This window comes from Ptiloglossa arizonensis, unplaced genomic scaffold, assembly GCF_051014685.1.
Source record: "Ptiloglossa arizonensis isolate GNS036 unplaced genomic scaffold, iyPtiAriz1_principal scaffold0023, whole genome shotgun sequence".
Lineage (NCBI taxonomy): Eukaryota > Metazoa > Arthropoda > Insecta > Hymenoptera > Colletidae > Ptiloglossa > Ptiloglossa arizonensis.
The window spans coordinates 2,043,849-2,050,582 of NW_027478393.1; the positions used below are offsets into that span (position 1 = coordinate 2,043,849).

The window sequence follows — 6,734 nt, forward strand, 5'->3', positions numbered from 1 at the left end:
ACAACATTTGCTCTCTGACAATTCAGCTGTATCATACGTAAACAGTCCTTAGTCATAGCGTATTCGTTCTCTCATTCTTTCAATCATTCGCACATGTTGCGGGCACTCATTCGACATTACTGAATGTCCATCATTCATACCTCTTTCCCTACAATTTTTACACGTTTCTTTCGTTGCTGTACAGTCTTTCGCTTCATGTCCACTTTCTCCACATTTCCTACATACCCTTACTTTACTCTTACAGTCACGCATCATGTGACCGAAGCCCAAACACCCAAAGCACCTTAGTACGCATTCAAACTCACGCACTTTAAATGCGTGCCATTTTATATAAACTCTTCCGGCACGTGTCAGCATCTCTTTCACTATCGCACTCGTTTCCATTATTACATTTCCTTCATTCGCTCCTTTCTTACTAGATCTATTTATTATTCTCACTCTTTTGTTAAATTCATCCAGTGTCATACGCTCTTTTAAATTTTTCTCGTACATTTCCTCCAGGATGGTCTCATTCTTCATCTCATTTGGCACATCATACATAATAACCTTAGGGCTAATCATACCCGGCAGGTTGGCTTTGAGGCCCAGCTCGTCCAGCTTCACGCATTCCTTTATGGCGTTTCGCTCTTGCTCGCTTACCGTCTCGATCACCACTCCATTGTTCCTAATCTTGCGTACCGCTTTCACTCTTACATTCACAAACTCGCTCATTTCTTTTATCACTTTTTCCCTTATTTTCTCGCTCGTTGTGTTCTCATTCTCATTCTTCGATTTTACAATGACCGCATACGTTTTAACATTTGCACGCTCATTCGTACTCACACGTAAACTTTCTCCCACATTCATTTTTCCACCGACACTGTTTTTCTTAACTATGCCCGCATAGCTAACAGGCACGCACATATTTTCACACTTCTGTACACTTTCTCGATCTTGTCGTCGCTCCTGTCGCCCTGCTATTTGTCCCACCGCCCCGGTGATGGTCTCAGACAGCTTCTTCATCTGGCTCCCCAGATCTTCGTTCTCCTCCAGCCTCCTCTTCAGCTCCTCGTTTTCCTTCTGCAGGTCGCTGATGAACCTCTGGCACACTTTCACCTTCTTTTTTATATATTTTAAGTCTTCAGCAGTGGCACTACCATTCAAGTTTCTGCAAAAATATAATATAACCTCTGCTGGCGATGGAAATTTACTTTCTTCATTTTGTCGCGTCACCTTTTCTTTTTCTTTTTCAGGGCTAACACTCCCTATTTTTCTCCTTCTTCTGCTCACTGCTTTTATGCAATCCGAATCAGAAGCGCTCGTTATTTCTTCTTTTCTTTTTCGCGAACTTGTGACGGGAAAAACATCATCGACAACAACAACGTCATCCATCTCGCGGTTACTCATTTCTCCTCGGCAGCCAATCAGGTGCGGCTCTGCGCCGCGTACGTCACCAACTAGCGCGGGGATTGGTTGCCCGCGTCGACCAATCAGGGCGCCGCTATGCCCCTGTCGCCGGCCAATGGGGCGCTTGGGATCAGCCGTCAGCGCCGACCAATCAGCGTACCGCAATGCCGTTGACGCCAGCCAATGAGACGCGGCGAAATCCACGCGTTGCCACGTGCACTTTTTCCGACAATTTTTCCACGTTATTTTCCACGTTATGCAGTATTTTTCACTATATCAAGCTTTTACAATCCAATCCACTTTCACCACACTACACGAAACACACCCACACGTTAATTTTCTCGCACTCTGTACACGTAAATACCACAACTTGCTTGAGAGCGATGCACAATACGTCCGTACAGTTCGACCAAAACAAGTGAAGTCCAGTAGATAGGGACAGAGGGAATCTCGTTAATCCATTCATGCGCGTCACTAATTAGATGACGAGGCATTTGGCTACCTTAAGAGAGTCATAGTTACTCCCGCCGTTTACCCGCGCTTTTTTGAATTTCTTCACGTTGACATTCAGAGCACTGGGCAGAAATCACATTGCGTCAACACTCTTGGGGGCCATCGCAATGCTTTGTTTTAATTAGACAGTCGGATTCCCCTAGTCCGTGCCAGTTCTGAGCTGAGTGTTGAATGACGGCCGAAGAAACGACCGCGACGTCAAACGCCACAGAAGCTCCGCAGCAAGGAAGATCCGTGAGAGGCCAAGGCACGGGACCGAGATCGGATCCCGGTAACAGTAATGATACCGTTCACCTCGCCCAGGCCCGGCACGTCAGCCAGACTCACTTCTCGACCAAGCCCGACACGCCCCGCTCCTCAGAGCCAATCCTTATTCCGAAGTTACGGATCCAATTTGCCGACTTCCCTTACCTACATTAATCTATCGACTAGAGGCTCTTTACCTTGGAGACCTGCTGCGGATATGGGTACGAACCGGCGCGACACCTCCACGTGGCCCTCTCCTGGATTTTCAAGGTCCGAGGGGAAGATCCGGACACCGCCGCAACTGCGGTGCTCTTCGCGTTCCAAACCCTATCTCCCTGCTAGAGGTTTCCAGGGAACTCGAACGCTTATACAGAAAAGAAAACTCTTCCCGGATCTCCCGACGGCGTCTCCAGGTCATTTTGGGTTACCCCGACGAACACTCTTACGAGGGCCCGAATGGTAAGCGGTTCCGCAGCCGGGTTCCGGAATAGAAACCGGATTCCCTTTCGCCCAATGGGTGTGTGTCTCTTTTATGTTTCTGTTTGTACGATGTTTCATTATTTTAGGACACCTCATCTGCATAGGATTTCTCTTAGGGCTTAGGATCGACTGACTCGTGTGCAACGGCTGTTCACACGAAACCCTTCTCCACGTCAGTCCTCCAGGGCCTCGCTGGAGTATTTGCTACTACCACCAAGATCTGCACCGACGGTGGCTCCAGGCAGGCTTACGCCCAGACCCTTCTGCGCACACCGCCGCGACCCTCCTACTCGTCAGGGCTTTATGGAGGACGGTCACCCGGGAGTGACACGTCCCTCCCCACTTGCCGCTGACGGCGGAGTATAGGCGCGACGCTTCAGCGCCATTCATTTTCAGGGCTAGTTGCTTCGGCAGGTGAGTTGTTACACACTCCTTAGCGGATTCCGACTTCCATGGCCACCGTCCTGCTGTCTTAAGCAACCAACGCCTTTCATGGTATCCCATAAGCGTCGACTTAGGCGCCTTAACTCTGCGTTTGGTTCATCCCACAGCGCCAGTTCTGCTTACCAAAATTGGCCCACTTGGCACTCTGATTCAAAATATCTCGTGGCTTCATGATCCAAGCAAGCCAGAGATCTCACCCATTTAAAGTTTGAGAATAGGTTGAGGTCGTTTCGGCCCCAAGGCCTCTAATCATTCGCTTTACCAGATGAAACTCGCATGCGTTCGCGGAGGAACGAGCGAGTGCCAGCTATCCTGAGGGAAACTTCGGAGGGAACCAGCTACTAGATGGTTCGATTAGTCTTTCGCCCCTATACCCAGTTCCGACGATCGATTTGCACGTCAGAATCGCTACGGACCTCCACCAGGGTTTCCCCTGACTTCGTCCTGACCAGGCATAGTTCACCATCTTTCGGGTCCCAACGTGTACGCTCTGGGTGCGCCTCTTCTCGCAATGAGAACGAGACGCCCCGGGAGTGCGAGGCCGATACGTAAGCGGCCCATCCTCCCTTGGTCGACGCAAGGCCGACTTTCACTTTCATTGCGCCTTTAGGTTTACTTCTCCCAATGACTCGCGCACATGTTAGACTCCTTGGTCCGTGTTTCAAGACGGGTCCTGAGAGTACCCAAAGCAGTAGCGTCGCCAACCGGTAATTCAAAGCTTGGCCAGTCCAAGGACACCGCCTGCTAACAGCTGGCCAGGCCCGGGGACGGCATTCAGATCCGTCGTCTCCGGGTAAACTGTCCGAGCTTGCGGCGGGCCCGACGCACACACATTTCAAGAATGGATTGGTTGCGGCCCGATACCGTCAGAGTACCGTCGTGCAGCCGGTCGGGCGACCGAGCCTCTGCCGCGAGCGTACGAAGGCGCCGCGACAGGCAATGCAGCTCAGGCCGTAGACCGACACACAACGGGTTGCGACGTTCTACTAAGGAAGAAGTGCACGACTACGTTACCGGACTTCACCCAAAGGTGGTGTAACCCCTTCATGGGACCAGGAAGGCCCATTCGGGTTATCGCGCACCAACGGGGGCCAGCTTCGTTGACGATGAATCTCCCCGTTCGATCTTTTGGGTTTCTCAGGTTTACCCCTGAACGGTTTCACGTACTCTTGAACTCTCTCTTCAAAGTTCTTTTCAACTTTCCCTCACGGTACTTGTTCGCTATCGGTCTCGTGGTCATATTTAGCCTTAGATGGAGTTTACCACCCACTTAGGGTTGCACTCTCAAGCAACCCGACTCTAAGGAGAGATCCTCCCGAAACGCGTACTGGTCGCTACGGGCCTGGCACCCTCTGTGGGTAAATGGCCCTATTCAAGTTGGACTTGGACTCAGTTCGACGTCACGGGATAAGCGGATCCTCCTGAACACTACATTTCCCTGCGGCAATACCGCGGGGATTCAGTGCTGGGCTCATTCCTGTTCGCTCGCCGCTACTAAGGAAATCCTTGTTAGTTTCTTTTCCTCCGCTTAGTAATATGCTTAAATTCAGCGGGTAATCTCGCCTACTCTGAGGTCGTCAAACAAACGTGTTTTTCTTTAACAGCGAAAGGCAACGACGCCGAATCAAAGAGAGCAAGGCGCCACAATCTTTTCGTCCCAACTCGACGTGTTCTGCAGTTGCATACGCGATGATGATCCTCTCTCTTCAATCGTTGTTCGCTCGCGTACCAGGGTAGGCGGGGATATACGCCGACGTGGACGGGTGTAAAAGAAGAACGAGCGAGGAGTGGGGAAACGACGTCGGGGCGCGAACGAGAGGTCTTATTCCTTCCCTCAGTAACGCGCTCGACGAGCATTTTCTCCCTATCTCTCACGCAGATTCTTTTCTTTTCACCGCATTCCCACACGTACGGCGTCGCCCGACGCAAAATCCCATCGGTGACGCTTACATGGTTCTGTCGATTGAGAGAGTTCTTCGCGTTGAACCGAAGAAAAGGAAGCCTGCTGTTTTCTCGGTGACAAGGAGAGATTTTCAAGCACCTCGCCAAAGTGTCTCTCTAATTGAAATTCGATGCGAAACGCTCGCTAGACGTTTAACCGGTTGAAATTTTAACGTCCGTCCGTTGCTTTTCCAGTAAAACATACTAAAGGAATACTACTAACACGCGTCGACTTCGATTCTACTTATTCTTCCCCTCTCTCGCTCACTCTCGATCTGACTCCTATTCTCCAGAGCAGAACGAAGAGAAGGAGGAGGAGGATAAGAGAACCCGGTGTTAGCAAGTCCGAGATGAATTCGAAAAAGTTGTCGTGGACTGGACGACCGGTTATACGCGCGGTCTCACGATCGACAACAGAGACATGGGGTGACCAACCTCTCGCTTTCCCTTCAGCAGTTTCCCTTCATTGTGGCAAAGTTTGTCGTTGCGTTCGAGCCGCTCCAAAGAGGATTTTAAGTACAGCACCGAAGGTTCAGAAACGTTTGCACGCACGAGCATATCTCTTACCAAACGAACCACATCGACGGGTCAAAAATTCGATTCGACGAACGTGGCCGAAGTCTTCAACGTTCGAAGATAAAGACCTCCCTCGATAGTGGTCGCGGTAAATTTGATGTGACATCGCGGGCAACGACGACCCCCGCTGGCCGACAAATCCCTGGGGCTGTGCGAACGACGACTATTAACAAATGCCACATTTCACGTGGTGGGGTGATTCATTTTTGTCCTCTATTAGTCTCTCGATTCGTGTTCCTTTCTCGACGTAAAAATCATTTCAGGCAACGTTGGGAGCGCGGCAAAATTCGATTCGGGCGAAAGACGAATATATGCGCGCGCAAACTTCAAAGTAATCGTAGGGAGCGGTGTTCACGGGCGGTCGTATTAAGTCGACGCGCGACGCCGCAACACTCTCGCGAGTCCGAACGATTACATATGGAGACGCGCAGGCAAATCGTTATTTTCGCACGTCCGCGACAATCGCCAACGAACTGCCCATCTTTCGCTCGTACGTAAGCATCTCCGTACACACCCGACTCTGAAACGTTTCCATTCTCTCCGGAAACGACGGCGGGGATTGGATAGCAACGCAAGCAGTATTAGGTTATGTGAACGACCCTCAGCCAGGCGTGGTCCAGGAATTTTATCCGTGGACCGCAATGTGCGTTCGAAATGTCGATGTTCATGTGTCCTGCAGTTCACACGTTGACACGCAATTAGCTGCGTTCTTCATCGATCCACGAGCCAAGTGATCCACCGTTCAGGGTAATCGTTATGCAATTTTGCGTTTAAATTCTCTTTGGTTCTAGTTTTGAAAATCGATGCCCGCGCCTCCGACCAAACGTAGAAAGAAGGAGGCTTGGGCGTCGCCAAATTGACGACACAAAGTCCCGACTGACGGAACACGTCGAAAGTTCGCGCACATGAACGCGAATCATTCGACGGCCGGGTGCAAAGTACATTGAAAAACCATCATGAATCGTGGGATGTGGAACCGCGGGGATAATCCCGATCAAAGGAACCACAGTCCTCACCGATTGAGCTGACGAACGCACGTGGGAGCGTCCAGATTCGAAAAAGGACTCGCAGCCGGCTCGAATCGGTCTTTCGTCCCAACTTCAAACCGCATTCGACGCGGTGCATGGGTGTCCGACTCGCTATCCGAG

At 50.8% G+C, this 6,734-nt stretch overlaps 1 non-coding gene and 1 pseudogene across 1 annotated transcript; both read right to left on the reverse strand.

Moving 5' to 3' along the window:
• Positions 1-1,786: 1,786 nt before the first annotated feature.
• LOC143154454 (large subunit ribosomal RNA) lies at positions 1,787-4,646 on the reverse strand (annotated as a pseudogene).
• A 1,535-nt stretch (positions 4,647-6,181) lies between these two features.
• Positions 6,182-6,336, reverse strand: LOC143154498 (5.8S ribosomal RNA). The gene has a single exon (XR_012994134.1). It is a non-coding gene; the product is annotated as a 5.8S ribosomal RNA (ribosomal RNA).
• Between the last annotated feature and the right edge of the window lie 398 nt (positions 6,337-6,734).